The sequence below is a fragment of the Tursiops truncatus genome, chromosome 13, assembly GCF_011762595.2.
Source record: "Tursiops truncatus isolate mTurTru1 chromosome 13, mTurTru1.mat.Y, whole genome shotgun sequence".
Classification (NCBI taxonomy): domain Eukaryota; kingdom Metazoa; phylum Chordata; class Mammalia; order Artiodactyla; family Delphinidae; genus Tursiops; species Tursiops truncatus.
The window spans coordinates 53,725,738-53,750,911 of NC_047046.1; the positions used below are offsets into that span (position 1 = coordinate 53,725,738).

General features: G+C 36.3%; 1 long non-coding RNA gene across 1 annotated transcript; it reads right to left on the reverse strand.

The window, feature by feature from the left end:
• Positions 1-3,551: 3,551 nt before the first annotated feature.
• On the reverse strand, positions 3,552-22,829 carry LOC141276264 (uncharacterized). The gene is made up of 3 exons (XR_012325533.1): positions 22,777-22,829; positions 22,190-22,219; positions 3,552-3,812 (listed from the first exon to the last, which is right to left on the reverse strand). It is a non-coding gene; the product is annotated as an uncharacterized lncRNA (long non-coding RNA).
• Positions 22,830-25,174: the final 2,345 nt, after the last annotated feature.

The following is a 25,174-nucleotide window of genomic DNA, read 5'->3' on the forward strand; positions in this document are numbered from 1 at the left end:
ATTCCATTGTATATATGTGCCACATCTTCTTTATCTGTTCATCTGTTGATGGACACTTAGTTTGCTTCCATGTCCTGGCTATTGTAAAGAGAGCCGCAATGAACTTTGTGGTACATGACTCTTTTCAAATTATGGTTTTCTCAGGATATCTGCCCAGTAGTGGGATTGCTGGGTCATATGGTAGGTCTATTTTTAGATTTTAAGGAACCTCCATACTGTTCTCCATAGTGGCTGTATCAAGTTACCTTCCCACCAGCAGTGCAAGAGGGTTCCCTTTTCTCCACACCCTCTCCAGCATTTATTGTTTGTAGATTTTTTGATGATGGCCATTCTGACTGGTGTGAGACAATATCTCATTATAGTTTTGATTTGCATTTCTCTAATGATTAATGAGGTTGAGCATCCTTTCATGTGTTTGTTGGCAATCTGTATATCTTTTCTGGAGAAATGTCTACTTAGGTCTAGACAGTTAAATTTAAAAATGTCTGCTCTGATAAAGATAATGTCAAAACAGTAAGAAGACTGAGAGAAAATATTTACAAAGACCGATCTGATAAAGAACTATTATCCAAAATATATAAAGAACTCTTAAAATGTAACAAGAACAAACAATCCAGTTACAAATTGGCTTAATATTTAAATGGACACCTCATCAAAGAAGATATAGTATTTGCAATTAAGCATATGAAAAGATTCTCCATATTATATGCCATTAGGAAAGTGCAAATTTAAACAACAATGTGATAACACAGTACACCTATTAGAACAGCCTAAATCTGGGACACTGACAACACCAATGCTAACAAGGATGTAAATCAACATTACTCTCATTCATTACTGGTAGGAATGTAAAGTAGTACAGTCACTTTAGAAGACAGTTTTTCAGTTTCTTACAAAGCTAAACGTACTCTTACCACACACTCCAGTAGTCACAATCCTTGGTATTTTCCCAAAGGAACAAAAATTATGTACACACAGATATCTGCATACAGATGTTTGTAGCAGCTTTATTCTTAATTGCCAAAACTTGGAAGCTCTTAAAACCATCGAGAAATGTGAACAGCTGTTTGGCTACATCACAAAGTATTGATTGACTGTCAAAATACCAAGTTATATGAGGTCTACTTGGATTAATCTATGGTTGAGAAAGGCCCTTGGATGTCACAGAAAAGTTTGAAAAACTTTCTAGAATTCTTTTTTTTTTTTTTTTCTTTTTGTGGTATACAGGACCTTCACTGTTGTGGCCTCTCCTGTTGCAGAGCACAGGCTCCGGACACGCAGGCTCAGCGGCCACGGCTCATGGGCCTAGCCACTCCACGATATGTGGGATCTTCCCGGACCAGGGCACAAACCCATGTCCCCTGCATTGGCAGGCGGACTCTCAACCACTGTACCACCAGGGAAGCCCTAGAAGTCTTCTTAATGTGACTACCATAATGCAGTTTGGAGTTCAACAATTCCTTTTGGGGCATCTCTTTACAATAGTACATTCTTCTCTGTTCATCAGAAGAAGAATCTGTGCAAAGAAAGTACAATTATCTCAAAAAGAACTAAAAAATCAGTCCAAAGAGTTTTGTATGAACACTCTAAAAACAAAAGTTTTCTAGGATCACCGAAAGTTTCATCTGCCCAGTTTGCAGGATAGACAGTTCTCCATCCAGCTGGACTTCTGTCATAACAAAAGGTGTCCTAATAAAAGAGAAGCTTTTAAAAATTCCTACCATTACTTCTTTGAGTGGCTAAGTCACTATATTACCTAGAAAAGATGACCACTTACTTAATATATTTGCACAAACCAGTTTCTCTGTTTTCAGACAGAGTGTAAGGTGAAAGAGAATGAAAGGGTCTGAGAAAGGATTCATGAAGATACTGATAGGTGATGGAAATTTTGTGGGAAATAGAGAGCAAGGTAATCGACAATTCAGATTGTATGAGGCATTTGAGGTACAAAAAGAAAATTGCCAACCCATTTCTTTTTTTTTCTTAGTTATCTATTTATACATATTAGTGTATGTATGTCAATCCCAACCTCCCAATTCATTCCACCACCACACCCCCACTCTCACTTTCTCCCTGTGGGGTCCATATGTTTGTTCTCTACATCTGTGTCTCTATCTATGCCTTGCAAACTGGTTCATCTGTACCATTTTTCTAGATTCCACTATATGATATTTGTTTTTCTCTTTCTCACTTCACTCTGCATGACAGTCTCTAGGTCCATTCATGTCTCTACAATGCAATCCCTATCAAACTATCAATGGCATTTTTTACAGAAATATAAAAAAAAATAATCTTAAAATTGTATGGAAACACAGAAGAATCTGACTAGCCAAAGCAACGTTTGAAAGAAAAATGGAGCTGGAGGAATTGAGCTCCCTGACTTCAGACTACACTACAAAGCTACAGTAATCAACACAATATGGTACTGACACAAAAACAGATATATAGATCAAAGGAACAGGATAGAAAGCCCAGAGATAAACTCATGCACCTATGGTCAATTAATCTGTGACATAGGAGGAAAGGATATACAATGGAGAAAAGACAGTCTCTTCAATAAGTCATGGTGGAAAAACTGGACAGCTACATGTAAAAGAAAGAAATTAGAACACTCCCTAACACCATACACAAAAATAAACTCAAAATGGATTAAAGACCTAAATGTAAGATGAGACACTATAAATCTCTTAGAGGAAAACATAGGAAGAACACTCTTTGACATAAATCACAGCAAGAATGTTTTTGATCCACCTCCTAGAGTAATGGAAATAAAAACAAAAATAAACAAATGGAACCTAATGAAACTTAAAAGCTTTTGCACAGCAAAGGAAACTATAAACAAGACAAAATGACAACCCTCAGAATGGGAGAAAATATTTGCAGATGAATCAGTGGACAAAGGATTAATCTCTAAAATATATAAACAACTCATGTAGTTCAATATTAAAAAAATGAACAACCCAATCAAAAATTGGGCAGAAGACCTAAATAGATATTTCCCCAAAGAAGATATACAGATGGCCAAGAGGCACATAAAAAACTGCTCAACATCACTAATTATTAGAGAAATGCAAATCAAAACCACAATGAGGTATCACCTCACACCAGTTAGAATGGGCATCATCACAAAATCTACAAGCAACAAATGCTGGAGAGGGTGTGGAGAAAAGGGAATGCTCTTGCACTGTTGGTGGGAATGTAAATTGATAGAGCCACTATGAAGAACAGTATGGAGGTTACTTTAAAAACTAAAAATAGAATTGCCATATAACCCAGCAATCCCACTACTGGGCATATACCCAGAGAAAACCATAATTCAGAAAGACACATGCACACCAATGTTCATTGCAGTGCTATTTACAATAGCCAGGTCATGGAAATAACCTAAATGCCCATTGACAGATGAATTGAAAGATGTGGCACATAAATGCATTGGAATATTACTCAGCCATTTCTGGCTCTAAAAGACAATTGGAAATGATTCAAGCAAATTTGATCATATTTTATTGCATTCAGATATAATAGTTATTAAGAAGAAATAACAACCTTGCTTCATGACTACAGTTATTTTCGATCCACCACACTTTCTCTCAAAGAACTTAAAAGTTAGCTTAATTTCCAAGCATATAAAGAGTTAAAACTAATGAAAGAGTTAAAAAATATAAGAGATTTTCACATGTCATAATTAATGACAAATGAACAGTGCAGGATACATGTGCTCTGACTTCATTACTTGGTGGCAAAGTTCAGGGCAGGCTTCAGGGAAGTGACATCCCTTTTGGCTTCTCTTAGAAAGTCAGCAACTGCAGCAGCTAAAAATAAAAGAAGAATAAACAGAAGAAATATATTTTAAATTAATATTCAAATGATTTTGAAATATTCAAGTGAAGCTACTGTGAGCATCAGTAATTACGCCAAAATATGAGTAAATGTTATAATTATAACTACAGTAAAAATTATCCAGCAGTTTCAGGAAGAGGCTCTGCACAGCATATTGATCAGCAGTTATAGGGCTTTTCTTAAGGATGAAAGCAACATGAAGAGAACATAAATTCAGTTTGTTCACATTGTGGATGTTCCAGTGGCTGAGTCACAAGACCATACAAGTATCTAGCTTCAGGAATACTGGCCCCTACTGTTTACATCAGATGTAATAATCTTATGTTAATACATTTCCTGGATTACACCATGGGGAGAAAAACTGCTCTCCATAGTTCTCTAAATTTCTCAGTTCAATCCAGTTAGCTAAGGAAGTTTGGGTTAGAATCACTGTTCTCCATTTATTAGCTCCAGTACATTTCTAAAATCAGGTTAACCACATGAAAATATTACATCTAGGATTATAAATTTAGATTTATAATAGTGATTGGTAGGAAGAAGAACACAATTCCTGTTACTCTGCCTCTATATATTTTCACTCTCTACAGTTTGACTCCACTGGAATCCTGAGACTCATCCCAATCTCTAGACCCAACCCTGGTCTTAAACATACCTAGTCTGGCTGCTGGTTGTTTCTGCCTATTCTCCCTACCCCAATCCTGTCTTTTATGGCTTTCTTTAGAAAGGTGGTATGGTATGGTTTCCTATTAGGTTACGTCAAACTCTTCAGCACTGTATTCTAGGCTCTCCCCCATTAGACCCTACAAATGCCTAATGATATCCTGGCAGAGGGCCCCACATCTCATTAATGGTCCCAATTTACTTCTTCCACATCCTCACTTATTCCAACGAATACATTCAACAACTGTCAATAGCCTCCACACATTCTATACCTCTGTGACTCCTTCCCTGAGAATCACATACCTCACCAACCCGTGGCAGTGTTCTGAAAAGCTACTGGTATCTGTAAATACATCTTCATTCTCTAATTTATACCTGCTTCTCAACTAATTAATTGAATTTCACCCTGTCTATCCAGCTCAGATTTTATGTTCTTTGGAAGAAGCTGTTTCTTAAGTATGTTTACAGTCCTCACACTCCCTACCATACTGCAACGTGCATGCAGTTGAATACATATTTATTGAGTGAATTAATGGGGAAATAAGCAATTGAAATATTGAGTCTCAGGACAGCAAAGGACTCAGAGATCCTTGAAAATTTAAATGTCCTATAATAAACATTGATGGATTGAGAAAATTTGCTTTTTATATTTTACAATTTTTAGGTTTATGATTTAATGCAGCATAACTATAAAATTCACTTATTTTTGTTGGGATTTTAATGGAGCTTATAATCTAGTGTAAGAAGAGAGAAAATAAACAAGTAAACACTCAAATAAACAAGATGATTTATCATTCATTTTTGCTACATATATATTATACATGTTATATAGCACCATTTTATTGATGATTATAAATTATGCAGTAGGGTATAAATATGAATCTTTTCCCCAACCACTGGGTTCAGTGTTGCTCTGCTAAATCTCCCTTTCCTGTACTTTAATGACATATTGGGCAGAAACCATAACTTTCCGGTTGATCTAGCTATAAAAACTCAAGCCATTTAAAAACTTTAAACTCACTTTACATCCCATTTCCTTCCCTCTCTCTAGTACAGTTTTGAGCTGGGGAACTGACTGCAAAGAATAGAGGAGACAAATGTATGGTATGGCTCTGATAGTCCTCAGCCTATTCTGCTGCTGAGGTCCCTTCAACAAAGGGGCAGTCTCTTTATATAGGATATGGTTGAATTCTGAATACCTTTTCAAGTATACACTTGCCTCGGTGAAAATTTCTCATTCTTGAAGCCCACTCCCCACCTGGACCTGCCATTTCTTTCCAATTCTTCCCTCTGTTCAGTTAGGCACAGGGGCAGCTCTCAAGTCTGTCACCAAGGGATGCTTTCATAAAGTACACAGCATGATCACCGTTTTGTAGGAGAAGTGCCTTGGAGTCTCCTTGGATTCTAGCAGAGAAAAGAACTAAACCATGTGTATCTTCCACTTTGAACATGCCACTTTACTTAAGACCATATATCTTCATGACTTTCTCACCTTCAAACCTGCCCTCTCTCTACTATATCCCCTTTCCTTTCAATGTCAATCTCATCTAGTCATGGCATGCAGGGGAAAACAAAATCTTGCTATATAAGCATGTTTAAAACATTTCCATCTTGCACTAAAGTCTTTTCAAGCTAGAATGCCCCTGCCTAGTCTGCTTGAAAATACTTTTTTTCTGAGCTTTGGGCTCTAGTTCTCAATGGTAAAACACCAGGAAATGTCCAAGTTATCACATCTATTTTATTTCTCCATCTTCTTTCCCTGTGAAGTTAGCAAAGTTTAAATTTATTTTCAGTGTTTTTATTTGCATGGCTGTCACCATGGTAACAATAATCCAAGACAAAAATGATACCAGTAGAGGCAGGCAAGGAATAGAGAATGATTCAAGACCATGACAGCATGAAGATATCTCTAAAAGGATTCTCAGCCATAACTCCCACCATCCCCCAGCCACAGGGAGGCATGGCTCTGCAAATAGGCAGCCTGATTGGGAGTAAGAATCCTGCTGGGTCTTTAGAGAAACTTTCTGTTTTATTGGGCACTTGTAATTTTGGTGATGATAACTGTCTAACATCCTACCCAGTAACAGATCCAAGTAACTGATAAGATCATGAGTCATCACAATGAAGCTGAGTGCTTTGAAATTCTGTCCTATTCAGATTGCCTGGCTTTGACCCAACCTCTGCTTGTGGACTGCCTCAGGTAGTCTTGTGGTAGTCTTGTGTACCTGTTCCAGGTGCTTTTATTGGATTCATGATTGGTTTAGCAAATACATTGTTCCTGGCATATGAGAAAAACTAAGATGAACTTTACAATAGTGGCAATAGCCAGCGTTAAAATGCAATTTTCAGGGCTCAACTAAAACTACTTCAGCCAAAGAAGGGATGACTTCTTTTGCTGTTTGTTGAAAGTAAAACCAAGCAATGAAGCAAGTTTGTTTCTCTTACACTTATTTTTTCTCTAGATCTTGTTTTTTTTTTTACGGTACATGGATCTCTCACTGTTGTGGCCTCTCCCGTTGTGGAGCACAGGCTCCGGACGCGCAGGCTTAGCGGCCATGGCTCACGGGCCCAGCCACTCCGCGGCATGTGGGATCTTCCCGGACTGGGGCACGAACCCACGTCCCCTGCATCGGCAGGCAGACTCTCAACCACTGCGCCACCAGGGAAGCCCTAGATCTTGTTTTTACAAGACCATTTTTGAGAAAAGTGACGTAGTATCTACCAACAGAGGGAATAAAATAAAATGTTAGTTACATGTATGTTAGTTACATGTCAGAATTATCCAGGGTGTAAGAGCTGTTTCCCCTCACCTGTATGCAGTTAAAGTAAAAACAAATGTGTTTGTCTAACTTTCAAGATAATAGCTATTTTGTAGACTAGTGCTGAGTATTTTGCATTTTGGGAGGCAGTTAAGTAATTAAGCAACTGAAGTTAAAGTTTACACCAAAAAAACAATGAAAGGACACAGTCAAGTGAACAATTATTTTCTCACGTTCATTTGAAAATAGGATATCTGAATGAAGTACATCAAAATAACATTTGCACAGGTGGTTTCAATATCCAGTACACATTAAAAATTGTATTTTATTTAATGGATATCTATATCTTTCTGCCTATGTGTTATGTTTACTTGGAGGTAAAGATTTATAAATGTTAACTTATTCAATCTTTATATCATCCACATGAGTTAGGTGTTATTATTATCATCTTCATTTTACAACATAGGAAACTGAGGCAATGAGTGGTAGATAGTTTCTAGGGTGTACACAATGAGGAAAGCATGGAGGCTGGACTTGAACACAGACAGGCCAGCTCAGAAATGCAGGCTCTGAGTTGCTATACCAGGCTACAAGGAGAGCACACACTCTGACCTTGCTGCCTATCAGAGTGTGGGGTGAGCTCCTTGGCTTTGATGACAGACAGAGGTGAGTTTCAATCCTGGTTCTGAGCCAATCACCACCACCAGCATTGTCCAAGCATTCACATCTCTTGCCTAGACTTCTGCTCTTGACTTTGAGTCTGACTCCCCACCTCCAACACTCCCTGTGACACAGAGCATCCTTTCTAAACTGAAAATTTGATTCTGAAATTTCTCTTTGTCAGATAAGTCTTTTATGACCAAGTCTCTCCCTCCTGCTCTAATTTTACCAGACATCCAGGCGGTCTTGTCTCACCCAACTTTTTGTGTGTGTGGCTTTATTTTATTTATTTATTTTTTTAACATCTTTATTGGAGTATAATTGCTTTACAATGGTGTGTTAGTTTCTGCTTTATAACAAAGTGAATCAGTTATACATATATATATGTTCCCATATCTCTTCCCTCTTGTGTCTTGCTCCCTCCCACCCTCCCTTTCCCAACGCTCTAGGTGGTCACAAAGAACCAAGCTGATTTCCTTGTGCTATGCGGCTGCTTCCCACTACCTATCTATTTTACGTTTGGTAGTGTAAATATGTCCATGCCACTCTCCCATTTTATTACATCTTACCCTTCCCACTCTCCATATCCTCAAATCCATTCTCTAGTAGGTCTGTGTCTTTATTCCCCTCTTAACCTTAAGTTCTTCATGACCTTCTTTTTTTTTTTTTTTTTTTTAGATTCCATATATATGTGTTAGCATACAGTATTTGTTTTTCTCTTTCTGACTTACTTCACTCTGTATGACAGACTCTAGGTCCATCCACTTCACTACAAATAACTCAATTTCGTTTCTTTTTATGGCTGAGTAATATTCCATTGTATATAAGTGCCACTTCTTTTTTATCCATTCATCTGATGATGGACACTTAGGTTGCTTCTGTCTCCTGGCTATTGTAAATAGAGCTGCAATGAACATTTTGGTACATGACTCTTTTTGAATTATGGTTTTCTCAGGGTATATTCCCAGTAGTAGGGTTGCTGGGTCATAAGGTAGTTCTATTTGTAGTTTTTAAGGAACCTCCATACTGTTCTCCATAGTGGCTGTATCAATTTACATTCCCACCAGTAGTGCAAGAGTGTTCTCTTTTCTCCACACCCTCTCCAGCATTTATTGTTTCTAGATATTTTTTGATGATGGCCATTCTGACTGGTGTGAGATGATATCTCATTGTAGTTTTGATTTGCATTTCTCTAATGATTAATGATGTTGAGCATTCTTTCATGTGTTTGTTGGCAATTTGTATACCTTCGTTTGAGAAATGTCTATTTAGGTCTTCTGCCCATTTTTGGATTGGGTTGTTTGTTTTTTTGTTATTGAGCTGCATAAGCTGCTTGTAAACTACGGAGATTAACCCTTTGTCAGTTGCTTCATTTGCAAATATTTTCTCCTATTCTGAGGGTTTTCTTTTGGTCTTGTTTATGGTTTCCTTTGCTGTGCAAAAGCTTTGAAGTTTCATTAGGTCCCATTTGATTATTTTTGTTTTTATTTCCATTTCTCTAGGAGGTGGGTCAAAAAGGATCTTGCTGTGATTTATGTCATAGAGTGTTCTGCCTATGTTTTCCTCTAAGAGTTTGATAGTTTCTGGCCTTACATTTAGGTCTTTAATCCATTTTGAGCTTATTTTTGTGTATGGTGTTAGGGGGTGTTCTAATTTCATACTTTTATATGTAGCTGTCCAGTTTTCCCAGCACCACTTATGGAAGAGGCTGTCTTTTCTCCACTGTATATTCTTGCCTCCTTTATCAAAGATAAGGTGACCTTATGTGTGTGGGTTTATCTCTGGGCTTTCTATCCTATTCCTTGATCTATATATTTGTTTTTGTGCCAGTACCATACTGTCTTGATTACTGTAGCTTTGTAGTATAGTCTGAAGTCAGGGAGCTTGATTCCTCCAGCTTTGTTTTTTATTCTTAAGATGACTTTGGCTATTCGGGGTCTTTTGTGTTTCCATACAAATTGTGAAATTTTTTGTTTTATTTCTGTGAAAAATGCCAGTGGTATGGTAGTTTGATAGGGATTGCATTGAATCTATAGATTGCTTTGGGTAGTAGAGTCATTTTCACAATGTTGATTCTTCCAATCCAAGAACATGGTATATCTCTCCATCTATTTGTATCATCTTTAATTTCTTTCATCAGTGTCTTATAATTTTCTGCATACAGGTCTTTTGTCTCCTTAGGTTGGTGTATTCCTAGATATTTTATTCTTTTTGTTGCAGTGGTAAATGGGAGTGTTTTCTTGATTTCACTTTCAGATTTTTCATCCTTAGTGTATAGGAATGCAAGAGATTTCTGTGCACTAATTTTGTATCCTGCTACTTTACCAAATTCATTGATTAGCTCTAGTAGTTTTCTGGTAGCATCTTTAGGATTCTCTATGTATAGTATCATGTCATCTGCAAACAGTGACAGCTTTACTTCTTCTTTTCTGATTTGGATTCCTTTTATTTCCTTTTATTCTCTGATTTCTGTGGCTAAAACTTTCAAATCTATGTTGAATAAGTGTTGTGAGAGTGGGCAACCTTGTCTTGTTCCTGATCTTAGTGGAAATAGTTTCAGTTATTCACCATTGAGAATGATGTTGGCTGTGGGTTTGTCATATATGGTCTTTATTATGTTGAGGAAAGTTCCCTCTATGCCTACTTTCAGCAGGGTTTTTATCATAAATGGGTGTTGAATTTTGTCGACAGCTTTCTCTGCATCTATTGACATGATCATATGGTTTTTCTCCTTCAATTTGTTAATATGGTGTATCACGTTGATTGATTTGCATATATTGAAGAATCCTTGCATTCCTGGAATAAACCCCACTTGATCATGGTGTATGATTATTTTAATGTGCTGTTGGATTCTGTTTGCTAGTATTTTGTTGAGGATTTTTGCATCTATGTTCATCAGTGATATTGGCCTGTAGTTTTCTTTCTTTGTGACATCTTTGTCTGTTTTTTTATCAGGGTGATGCTGGCCTCATAGAATGAGTTTTTAATCTTCCAACTTTTTTTTTTTTTTTTTTTTTTTTGTGGTGCGGACCTCTCAGTGTTCTGGCCTCTCCTGTTGTGGAGCACAGTCTCCAGACATGCAGGCTCAGTGGCCATGGCTCACGGGCCCAGCTGCTCCGTGGCATGTGGTATCTTCCTGGACTGGGGCACGAACCCGCATCCCCTGCATCGGCAGGCGGACTCTCAACCACTGAGCCACCAGGGAAGCCCATCTTCCAACCTTTTAATCTTCCGTAGGATAACTTGTAATGATAAGAGTTTAAATATTTTGGGGTTACTTAATTTTCTCCCCTGGACCCAATGTATAAGGACGTTCAATTGGACCCAATGTACCAGGCAGACAGACTATGGGTATTTGTCATGGCTATGTTAGCAATATTAGAAGACAGAGTGCCTGGCACAGAGTATTAACTCAAGATAAATATTCATTGAATAAATGCATTAACATAGAGGAATCTGCATTTTGGTTATATACTGGAATAAATGGATTCTCCATTCAGATAATTGTGACTTATAGAAGGGGATCAATTTCTATCTTGATTATGCATTGGTGCCTCCAATTATGTGGTGTAACTGAGAAGGCCAAAAAAAAATACAGATAAAAGTATTTATCCATATTTACCTAAAACAAAATCTACTAGGAAATAGCCAAGATAGTTTGGGGAAGAACACATTGTACCAGAAAAATTTAATTTCTGCAGTTAAAGATTTGAGGTACTACATTGGAGCCATATACTCATAGTCTAAAATGTCACAATCCAATGTAGAACAATTCATAACTTGAGCAAACTTCTTAAAGTGCCTCGCTGTTCCACTAGAAAGTGAATATTTTACTTTGCATTAATTACAATAACAAATACAATTCAAAAGCAATTATTAGCATATGTGGAATATGTTACAGTTTGCATAGTTGTTTCAATCCTATTATCTCATTTCCAAGAATATTTTTCTGATTAAACTTTTTGCAAAGAATAATGTGTTCTCATTCCAACACTTCAAAATACACATTCTTGTATAAATATGTTTGCATGTAAAACAATACACATGTACATACACACACTCATAAACACATACACAGTCTTAGATAAAGTATATATAATCTATCAGTAGCCAACAATAGTGGTATGTTGATAGTCTAGTCTGCATGAATATTTTTTTCTCTTATTGATGGTTCTTGCCCTCATTAAAACTCTTAGAACCTCCTCTTCCATTTCTCTGATATACACACAAATACAATTTTTTTGATCTCTGGCAAAATGTTTAAAAATTGCCTGCACTTACATTTTTGTTTATCAAACATTTTGAATTGTTGCAATACACGTATTTTTATTAAATAAGTTAATTGACTATTCTTACTCAAATATTTAAGCATATAACAAAGCATTATTTATATAAAATAGAATTAATTGGAAAATAGAAGTTCGTATGCCCTGTACCACAGGGATACTGATGGGTATTAGCCAGTTAATATATATCAACCATCAAATAATGGCAAACTGAAAGCACAAAATTACAATTTCCTCTAACATTAGACTGAAGGATTTCTTCCCCCAGAGTCTCACCATCACCATAGGCCAATTTGGAATGCGTAGAAGTTTCTACGTTAAGTAGAAGGAGCAAGGGATCACTCTACTTGCTTAGTAAAGGGGGTGGAGCTGTTCTCCGAGCCTCTAGCTTTGGATAATGCAATGATGATAACTGAGCCTCCAGTTACCCTCCTGTTAGGTGAGTAGGGGCCCCTAAAGCCAGTAGACAGTTGTGTTGCAGTGGAACATGTATCTCAGGACACAAAGTCCCACGAGAAGGAAAAGCCTGCTTCAAGTTTAATGATTGGTAATTGGGTTCCTTTTAAGTATATGGAGAGAAAGTTGAAATTACAATTCTTCAATCTCTTCTCTCCTTTCTCATTATATATGGGTGAGTGGGGGATAGAGAACAATAAATTGTGCCACTTAGAGTTGTAGGCTAAGCCGTTTTCTTGGCAGCTGTGTCAATAAAGTACATACCTAACATCAGTTTCCCATAATACACATCATTCTGAGTCATATATTACTCAGTAAAATAGAAAAAAGGGAGACCAAAATCAAAATGAAAAGAGAAATTGAAGTGCAACCAGAGCAAGTAGCAGCTGAGCTAACAACAGCCAGCACAGTGAAACATTTCATCAGTCCTCCTGGAAAACAAGTGCTTTGGCATTAATGACCCTCCATATCATGTCCCAGAAAGCTGACGACCAGCTGGGGTGCAAGAATATTGGAAGCAAATTTTTCTTGCTATTCTCAGGTAATTGGAAGTAAATAGATGACTGCCCCCACACATCACCCTGCAGATTGTGATTTAGTTCAAGAATTTTGAAGGTGAATGTTTCTGTCTGTTTGCATTGACTTTGATGTGGATTTTTCAAAGCGGGTGTGATAGGACAGTCACCATGTGGGTATGTCATGGGTGCAAAAATGAGTGTTTTTTGAGGCTCAGATGGGAGAGGGGTCATATATTCATCCTTCTACTTCCCTCCACACCCAAATCTAATCACATTTCTGCCCAGCTGTTGGTGGAGGTTCCAAAATGGTTATGCAATCAGGCCTAGAACTGAAACCCCAACTATGGTAAGGGCTCATTCTGCCTTACTCAATAGACAGATGTCCACATAGTTGTAATTATGTATTTATTTTGCCCTTAGAAAGCTGGCAAAAAAAGCATCTTTCTTCAGAAAAGAATTTATTTTTGTGATACACACAAAATATGCACACACTGTACTAATTTTAGGGGATTTTCTAAAATTTAAATTTATAAAGGGATTCGTAAAATGTGATCCTTCTCAGGGATTATTTTGCCAGATCCATCATATAAATTTGGAAAGAGCTCATCTATTACTTGTGAAAACTTAGAGTTTTACAAATAGATTAAGAAAGGTCCCAAATAAATTGGATTCTTAACTTACTTTCTAGAGGAATTCCATGGAATTTTTATTTAAAATTGTATTATAGTTTCAGTATTTAGTGTTTCTTACTACATAAATGTCACTATAACATATATGTTTTCTCTTATTTCTTTGATATTTGTATATTTTCAATCAGTTGTATTCCTTTCCATTTATAATTTTAATATCTCTTTTCCCCAAGGAGTATTTATTAGCACTGCCACGTGAATGACAATGAATTACCACATTCTCCCTTTTACCGTACAAAATTAATATTGTCATAAATTACATGAAATTTAATGAATTTATATGAAAATAATTTTTAAAATTTAAAAATGTACCTTTAGAAAATATTCTTATGCCTCTGTCTTTTTTTCAGCTTTATCAGTAAATATTGAAACCTCATATCATGAAAGAGAAGAAAATGAACTGTCCTTTTAATCTTTAGAGCTCTTTATTTTCATCTAATATTGTACTTATATATTTTTCTTAGATACTTTAGTTGTTATATTTATATAATATACTCCTGTTACTTGAGTGTTATTCTAGTTTTAAAAAAATATCTATTACCCTAACTCATCCAAAATAACAAAGGAATCAACCTATTTACACACAGCCTGACCTTCTTGCATCTTTCTCCTCTTTCATTAATTATATTTTTATTTCTACTTTGCCATGATTTATATTATGTAAGATTTTGGTTTTTTTCTAACTCAAGGTTGGATCTGGGTTTGACAGGTCCCAAAGCATGAGCGATTTGGCCCTCTTTAATTAAAATAACACAAAACTATAATTGAAAAAGAAGTTAAAAAAGCCTATTATTTCTTTTGACAGAAATCACAACAAATTAGAAATGTCAAAAAGTAAATAAATGTGTTTCCCCAAATCTCATGAAATTGCATATTTTTATTAGCAGTCAGACACACATATATAATATGTTTGTTTCTCTATTTGGCTATACACTCTCATATGATCAATGATTTTACAAAATTATTTTTACAAAATTATTCATCTGTTTTCTAGAATGGTCAATTGACCTTTTTATAGACAGAAAAATTTCTTGCAGTTCCATAATTTTTTGTTGGTAATAGTATACAACTTTATATCTTACTTATCAAATTTAGGATAATCTTTAACATGATATTTTTCACAGCAAGCTATATGATTTCAGAACAGTTCAATTTTCTTGCACCATGATTAAACACTTTTAAATAATAAAATCACGTATTAATTTGTTTTCTGTGTTTTACTTGCTGTTCCAGTGATCATTTTTCATTCAGTTTCATCTGCACCCCTCAGACAATCAGGGCAAGGTAGGTCACAGTGTACACTAAGGTACAATTCAAGGTATGACATCCCACACAAATAGATTTACTGATTTTAGTACTGATATAGATTAATGCTCTGCAAGCACAGCATTTCTATTTCATATCATTCTCAACAAAAATGTTAAAAAGGAAAACTGAGTTTCTAAATTTATACACTATATTAATATGAGGAAACATGTACTTTTGACTAGGTGATGGTGACAAAATATTGATAATCAAAAAGATTTTCCAGGAACCAAGTCTAGCTCCATCCTTTTCAAATCTTGTTCTCTTTTTCTACTCACACATTTCTGGTGCTTATGCACTTAGGATGACAGAAAACCTTTGAATTTACATTGTAACTTGACAGGGGCTACATTGGGTGGTGGGAATTAGACAGTCCTACCATTGTCCAAGGAAATGATAGTGAATCACATGAATTTATCACATTAAACTCCATCTAAAAATATTCCTAAGACAGTTTCTCTTAGCTAATTCCCAAAAATGCCTGTGTATTTTCCAACAGAAGGAGATAGATAACAGAAAGGGAAACTAGGGATGGAAGCCCTAACCCATAGCGTTAAAGTATCTTTTGTTTGCAAATTTTCGAATCTATGACCACAAGTGAACATAATACTGAGAAGCCCTGATCCCAAAATACACATTTCCAGCCTTGAAAAGTGCGTGTTTATGTGAGGGAGCCTGAGTCTGAGGCTCATAAGCTTCAGAGAGTTGGTTCAGTGTTCCTGTTACTTTTATTTTATTTTTGAAATGAGAAAGTCATGTTTATTTATTATTATATTTTTTTTGCTGCACAGCACAGCATGTGGAAATTCCCCAACCAGGGATCGAACCCGCTCCCCCTGCAGTGGAAGCATGAAGTCTTAACCACTGGACCACCAGAGAAGTCCCTGTTACTTTTAAATGAACTCTGTGCTCAACATCTAGCCTTTTAGATGTTTCTCCATTTACTTCTTTCTTGGATAAACATTACATTTTTAGTTGTTCTTTAATAAGGGTTCACTGACTAAACTCTTTATAGTTTGAAAATATCTATCAACTGACTTTGAACCCATATGACAGTTTGGGCTGCAAAGAAAATATAAGTAATGCATTTTCTGAGAAGAAGCTATAAACAACACTGTCTCTAACTTTGAATGTGTCTTTGGAGAGGTTTGAAGTCAGTCTACTATTTCTGCCTTTACAGGTGACTTGATTTCTTTTAAAAAGAATTTGGCTTATATACCCTTAAAATTCTTTCTTTCTTTTTTTTTTAAGAAGCAGTAGTTTTTAATTTATTTATTTATATAATTTTTATTTATTTATATTTTGGGTGTGTTGGGTCTTCTTTGCTGCACAGGACTTTCTATAGTTGTGGTGAGCAGGCGTTACTCTTTGCTCTGGTGTGTGGGCTTCTCATTGCGGTGGCTTCTCTTGCTGCAAAGCATGGGTTCTAGGCATGTGGGCTTCAGTAGTTGCAGCATGCAGGGTCAGTGATTGCAGCACGCAGACCCTTGACCCCACGGACTTCAGTAGTTGCAGTTCATGGGGTCAGTTGTGGCGTGCAAGCTCAGTAGTTGTGGCTCTTGGGCTCTAGAGTGCAGGCTCAGTAGTTGTAACGCACAGGCTTAGTTGCTCTGCGGCATGTGGGATCTTCCTAGACCAGGGATCTAACCCATGTCTCCTGCATTGGCAGGTGAATTCTTGACCACTGTACCACGAGGGAAGTCTCTAAAATTCTTTCTTTACCTCTGGAGTCCAGTAATATTACCAGGATGTATCTCCAGAGTGACGTATATCAGTTTTCTCTAGGATATAATTTTCCCTATCAACTTGTGAATGTGTGTGTGTGTGTGTGTGTGTGTGTGTGTTTGTGTGTATTTTTTTTGCACCTGTGGGATCTTAGTTTCCTGACCAGGGATAGAACCTGTGCCCCCTGGAGTGGAAGCGCAGACCCCTAACCACTGGACCACCAGGGAATTCAACTAGTATATTTTAGTCTTTACATCTCTTCTGGAAATTTTCTTGAATTAAATCTTTTTTTCTCATTTGTTGGTTGCCCTTCTACCGGGATACTGATTATGCTTATATCCCTTTACTTTGCCTATTTTCATATCTAGCTTTATATCTCCAATCCTTTTCAACTATTTTTTAAATTTAATTTTAATCCTCCTTTCAGGCTTATTCTTATGTTCTTGGCTGTGCTTTCAATAGTGTTCATTCTCCTGTCTTGTATTCAATAGTTTCTCACAAGTTCTTCATTTTATTTATGTTTTCCATATCTTTTCCACATTATTAAGTCTATTTCTGTTATCTTAGTATTTTGTTCTTAAAATATTTATATCTCCTTTGAGAGCTTGTTTCATAGAGGGTATTTGTTTTATTAAAATCTTTTGATTTGTCCAAAATATTTCTTAAATGTATCTATCCTGTGGAAAATGTCTTTAATGCTTGTTCTCATTTGTTTTCAATGGGTGGAATTCCTCTCCTTCTTTATATTCATAGAAATCATGTGAATATTACAAATCTTGGCGTGAAGGTCATTCTTCCTGGGCCAGGTGTCCACAGAGGGAACAGTGAGCCTCAGACCCAGGTCTCTCCATGCACAATGTCTGACTGCATATTTGAGAAGCTTGGAATGAGATGGAAACCTGTGGAGACTGATAGAGACAGAGAGAGGCAGAAAAAGAGAGCTGGTTTTTCACTTTTCCTCAATAACATAGTGTGGCAGCTGGGAGGGTGTTCACAAAACCCAACTTCTCTTAAACCCTGCTGAAAGGACAGCCACAGTTTTCAACATTATCACACAGGTGCACTGTGTGTTTTTTCCTCAGATATTCCATAGTGTCAAGCAAGTCCCCAAGAAGCTTTAGCAGTCAGCTTATGTATCCCAAAACCTCTTATTTCAAATATAGAACTTTTGTTCCAGTCAATCCATTGTGCAGTTTTTGCATTGAATGCCCTGCTTTTCAGCTCTCTCTGTGATACAGTCAGAGATATCTTCTCATAGCATCTTTCCCCACCCCAACCCAGCCATCACTAAGCTAATGATGGTCATTTCTCTTACACTGATTTGGATTTACAAATCACTCCTAGATGCATTACAAAAATGTTTGTTTTTTTTCTGTGGTTTTCATTTGGTTTGGGGAAGCAGAAAAGGAGGGAGCAGATGCATTCTTACACTGCCCAAATCAAGTCAGAACTCTAAGTACAATATTTTTGGAAACAGCCAGAAAAGTCTTCTCTGGATCAACATTCATAAGTAAACCTATGTTCTCCTTCATTCATTTTTATCCGGGAATATAAAGCCATTCACTTGAGCTTCCCATGCATTTTGCAATAGCTAATGAGAAAATATTTGAGTATTTTAGAGGTTTTTTTTTTCTTTTTAAATTATTTTGTATCTAAAACTACTTAGAATGTCTATTTCTCTCATATTCTTTCATTTTTTTTACAGATTCTTATTTTCATTATTAAGATATTTTTAAAGAAACTGAAAAAAACAACTTGATTTTGTACAGTGGAAAAGGTAATTTCCATTTTAGTAGAATGTAAAAAAGTTTTCTTTTTTTCAGTTTTCAGTTTTAGTAGTAAGTTAAGAGAACCTCAGATCTGTTATATTGTATTCAAATTCAGTGATCTCCTCTGAACGAGAAAAATGGAGACTTCAAGTATTTGTGAGAATACTCCGATACTCAGTTTGAAAATAAACGGTTAGACTAGACGTGTAGTTTAAGAAATTCAGTTTATACTTATTAAGCTATTATATATTAAAAGTACCTAGAGTAGTGTCTAATTTATAGTATTTGACCAAGACAAGTTAGTCCCCTTCTCTATTCAGTGAAGCTTGGCCCAAGTATGCCCTTGGGGGGAAAAATGAAAAATGCGAAAATTAGGTGATAACTGTCCTAGGATACCTGATTAGACTTCAATGTGATTAAAGAATTCTGCAACACCAGCAAGAATAGGGAGCACAAAAGTACATTTCCTGTTTCTTCTCTTATACTTAGTACTTCAGTAATCTGTCTGCTACAAACCTCTGAGCTCCCACTTCTGTATGTCAATTGCCAATTCAGCGACACCGTGAGGCTGATGCTAAGGAGACCTGACAGCACAGAGCAGAAAGGCACCAGAATAATCCTATGTGGCTGAGTGGTCCTGTGGACATAGACACTATAAGATGTAGAAATGAGGCCATAGAACGAGACAGTATTTTAGTGTCTTTGGAGCCCGTAGGAGTCGAAATAAAGCAACTGTCAACCAAAGTTTCTTCTCTATCAGCTTACATATGATGGCATGGCAATTTTGATTATAATTGTATGCTATTTCAAAATTGCAAAGGAAAAAAACATGTTTAACTCTGTTCTCATAGTATACGTGATCTACTTTTTTTATCTAACATCCTCCCTTCCTTCTACTACAACCCTGCCCCCTTATAGAAGATACTTTCTAAGTTACAATTATTTTCGTAGACTTGTTTCACCCAGGCTGAGTCTGGGTAAGAAGGACCAGTAGATAGATGGGAGAAGAAGAAATGCATGTCCCCTCTTATGCTGGATGAAACCACATGGGTTTAAGGCCTGTATCCAAAAATATTCAAGTAAAGGTTTCCATTAAGGAAATGCATATGATAATGAGCAAACCTTCTAACAAGTATACTGTACTTGTTAAGTATATGGAATAGCACCAAATGTTTCATGATAAAAAGACAGATATTTATTTTTTTTTAATTTTAAAACTGTAACATCATAACTCTTCAATGTGCTTGCAACCCATCAAAATACTGGAAATTAAAATTCACAAAAATAATCACAGACAATATTGGGTAATTAAATAGAATTATTTGATTCTCAATTATACAGTTATAAATGAAATTACTATTGATGTGAGCTTGACATTAACATACACATTGCATTTGACTATTTTCTGACAGCTTTAAATGACCATTGTTATATAATCAGAAAACCCAAGGTTTCTAAATGGTCCAGGAATGTGGACCCTATAACCACAATAACCCAAGATTATAGGGATATTCTTTGAAAAGCAACGAGTTATTCAGATATCACAAATTCTGCTTAGTTCAGTCTAATGACTTAGATGAAACGTTAAAAAGATGACCTGTTACAGTAATTGGTTTCAATTCTGTTGGTACAGTCAATTCAGTGCCTATTTTTACTTAATTTCTTAAAGTTCTCATATTTTCTTCAGATAAGTTAACACAGTATAGATATTCTTACAGTTGATATGTGATGTGTGTGCTTATTATCAAGGTAAAGATTTAAACTTAAAGAATGTCCACAAGGACACCATTGTAGTGTACCCCACCATTTGTTGTGTGGTCTGTGGAAGGAGCAATTGTCTTTTTATTTAAAAATCTATTCGTGACCGAATGAGATGCATACACCAGATAAAAATGCCCTTTCAGATTACATAGATTCCCATCCAGTGAGTTGGTTAGAGACATAAGAGATGCATGCCTTCCTTGTGCTTTCTACATTTTTTGAGGGGTGGAAGAGGGAAGGGGAGAGAGGAGTAGTACAAATTGAGTTCTATTTCTAAACTAATTGTAATACAAACTGGGCTGCATCACCCTTGATTTTATAAATACTTTGAACAAAGTGCAGTGATTGCATAATAGTTCATCAAATGAGTGGTTGATTAGTTCAGGCAGTTTAGCTATTATTTCTACTAGAATGGAAGAAACTGAGCAAAGCTGTCACCTTTGTGGTGATGCCTGGCAGATGGGAACTGAGAATGAGTCTCAGTTGTAATATGCAAAGTCTGAAGAAAGTAATAATTAATTCTTCCATCTGATCTCTTACTCTCAAGTAAATATCATTTCAAAACCATGTTTCCTTAAGCATTACAAGTCTGACTCATTGGGACCTTTGGTGATCCTAACTGTCCTTTCCAATTTGATTTACTGTATCATGCAAGATACTTTCTCTTTTATCACATGGGCTATTTTGAATGTTATGTTATACCTTAGTATTTTGTTCTGGAAATTTTATTTTAAATGCAATTTATTATTTTCCTTCAATTTTAGTGTTTGTATAAAATGGTCCTCTCTCATTCCAACACACACACAAAATTATCTTCCTCAGTAAAAGCCTTTAATGTTCATGTTGTTAGTGTCTGTTTCTTGCTTCTGGTGGACAAGGGACAGAGAAAGTAGTGACTAATATCAGAATCATGAGTGAAGATATGTTTTATTCATAAACTTTGTACCGTCAGTGAAATTAAAAGCAAAGTAAAGGGTCGAAGCTGTGAACCTTTTTCCTAGAGCCTGTAAACCAATAAAGGCTTTATATTAGCTATCGATATCTATCTCTGAGTTGCCTTAATAACATCTTATTCCCTGTTTTCACCAGCCATCAATAATATTTCTGCCTGCCCGCTCAGGCCCCTATCTCTGCGTGCAATTGCATTATAAGGGTCTATAAGCCCAATTTGCTTCACATTCTTATTTTTGGAAAAGGCTGGCTGGCTTTTGTAATGAGAGCAGCTGCCAGGAAGGCTTGACAGAATTTGTGGCCCATCTGGCTTATAATCTTCACTCAATATCGCAGAGGCCTAAACTCTGAGACCTGCTGATAAGCCCAGGCACCCAGGCAAGCGATGGCAGCTTTCTCTGTGATTTCTCATTAAGGGCAGGGACATCTCTCTGGGAATCTCTCATATCCTGGATATCACATAATTCCCTTTTTCATTTTCTAATAAGTACAAGGGAGTTGTATTTTTTTACACTATAGTATCTTCCTGTACCCAGATATGAGTGAACAGCCATTTGGAAAATTTTGACATTTGAGTGTTTGGGTTTCCTAAAATATTTGTTGTTAATCCAAAAGGGGGAAGAAGAAAACTAAAGAAAGTGCCATTAAATAGATCAGAATATATTAAATAACTATTTATACATTTTAGTTTTTAGAGATGATTCTTTTTCCTACTATATGTTTATATACATTTCCATCACAGTGCTATAGTGTGGCACCAGTGGTTTATGAGAAACAAATATAGAATCAATAGCATAACCACTGACTTACCCAGCATTGATGAGCTTGTTTTCTTGGTGACTGAACAAAAGGAGAGAAAGATAAAGAGGAGGCTGTTGAGGGTGGAGGGGTATATAGGAGTTACATTGAAAGTATCTTCCTTCTCCCCTAACTTGCCTGTTGAAGATAAATTTTAAAAATCATGTGTAATAAGTTATTATGTAATAATAATCTTGTTTATCTTGTATTTCTAGCCTTTTATATTACATTTATTATCCTTTGTAATGCACTCCTAAGTATGTCAGAAGAAAAAGGTGATATAACCCCTACCTTTAGAAGTTTACAAATAGTGGGTCTGAATTTATTGACTTATAAACTATAGTTGGGAAAACTGTTATCTCCTCCAGTAGAGTTGCAGAAAGTGATTCTGTACTCTGGTAGATCTGCATCTACCAATGCAATTTAGTTTGGAAGATTGGCAAGCCTTTATTTACTATGCTATTTATCTCCTCTCCCTTGTAGAAATTGCTTTTGCTATATTTCCTATATTTTACATGTATTTTTGATAAACTTGAAATGGCAGTGACAATATTCTGAATAAAAATGCTCTCATGGGAAGAATCTGAATAATAACTCACCAAAACAAGGAGCAGGACTGGTTACTTGTAGGACAGAAGACTGGATCATTCCTGGAGTCAAAACATATCAGTTAAGTATTTTCTTATCAATTATTCACCAAAAAATTGATTAAGCACAGACTATGCATCAGGTACTATAAATGCCTTTAAAGAACAAAATTTGCATGAGTTAGAGAAACAACAACATATTTTGCCAAAAGGAGAGAAAAAGGCAAATGGAGGCTTAGATGCTCTGGTGAAGAGGGTGATGACCCTTAAGGACGTGCTGATAGGAACACATAAAACAAAACAAACAAAACTCCTGAAAAGCATATCCAAGACATTCAGGTTGAGAGTGACTGAGAGTCAACAAATTGTGTCCTGAGGCCAGGTGTGGACCAATGTATGTCAGAAAGAACAAAAATGCAGACCAAACTGGAGACCAAATACAGAAAGAATGACTCACATCCTGAGCCAGAGCCTAAACAGCATCCAGGAAGAACAAAGGATTCTGGCATGCATCCTGGCAATGGAACCAATTCACATGAACCCAGCTCAGTATCTTAGTACAAATGGAACTGAAGAAGGCCTGATTCCTGAGTGGCAGAGCTCACAGGGGCTTCTATGAGGTATTGCGGGAAACTAAAGCCAGCAATCTTTGTCATTGACAGCTGCTTTCTAGACTTTTATATTACTTTTATTTTACTCACCCCTTTATATAACTTAGTAAAAGTAACTTCTAAAAATATTTTTAACTTGACTTAGCTGAACTAAAACAAAATCCCAATGTTGCCTTAGGGAGAACTAATTGACACTATTATGGCTACTGACATCTTTCTTAGGCCAGTCTCTCACATTTCCCTCCACGATCCACGTCCTCAAAAACCTGGTTCATATGTCGTTAACTCCTTTTGGTGTTCAAACCACCAAGTGCTCCCCTGTTTCTCTGTATGGTACAGTTTATATTGTTGGAAATATTCATTTTCCTGTCACTTGAAAATATACCATTATTTAAAAATTTTTGTCACTTGAAAAATACACTATTAGGTTTTTTCCTCCATGTATCCTCTTTATAATTTCAATGAGACAGTCTCCTATAGTTATTAACTCAGTATTTGGTACTTAGTAGGTGCTCTCGAAGCAATAATCAAGGCATTGGTTAATTCACTGATTATTTAACAAATTCAGACTTTTCTATTTTTCGAGTTTTAGACCTATTAATTGAAATGCTCAACTGCAAAGAGTCCTGAATCTTCTATTGTAAAAGAACGACTTTCTAATAATAACCACTTGCAAAGTTACAAAATGTAGTTAGAATGAGTCAGACTTTTAAATAAATAGGCTGTGCAAATAGCAGTTATGTGGAGACATCTTTCTACCCACAGTAAAATTTTTATCATGCTCATGTTATATTTCACCCTATTTTCTGACATAAATGTGGATGACATGGAAACTTTTGTACAAAAGTGAAATAGGAGAGGGTGTGGAGAAAAGGAAACCCTCTTGCACTGTTGGTGGGAATGTAAATTGATACAGCCACTATGGAGAACAGTATGGAGGTTCCTTAAAAAACTAAAAATAGAACTACCATACCACCCAGCAATCCCACTACTGGGCATATACCCTTAGAAAACCATAATTCAAAAAGAATTATGTACCAAATTGTTCATTGCAGCTCTATTTACAATAGCCAGGAGATGGAAGCAGCCCAAGTGTCCATCATTGGATGAATGGATAAAGAAGATGTGGCACATATATACAATGGAATATTACTCAGCCATAAAAAGAAATGAAATTGAGATATTTGTAGTGAGGTGGATGGACCTAGATTCTGTCATACAGAGTGAAGTAAGTCAGAAAGAGAAAAACAAATACCATATGTTAACACATATATATGGAATCTAAGAAAAAAAAAGGTCATGAAGAACGTAGGGGTAAGACCTACTAGAGAATGGACTTGAGGATATGGGGAGGGGGAAGGGTAAGCTGTGACAAAGTGAGAGAGTGGCATGGGCATATATACACTACCAAACATAAAATAGATAGCCAGTGGGAAGCAGCTCCATAGCACAGGGAGATCAGCTTGGTGCTTTGTGACCACCTAGAGGGGTGGGATAGGGAGGGTGGGAGGGAGGGAGACACAAGAGGGAAGAGATATGGGAACATATGTATATGTATAACTGATTCACTTTGTTATAAAGCAGAAACTAACACACCATTGTAAAGCAATTATACTCCAATAAAGATGTTTAAAGAAAAAAAAAAAGTGAAATAGGAAAATCCTGGATGAAGGAGTATGTGAGAGAATGTGTCTTTAGTGGGTGTGAGTATTTGGTTGCTCAAACACATGCCCAAGCCCTAATTTCACACTTTATTTCCCAGAAATTGAAGACAGCTAATTGATTTTTTACCACTAGTA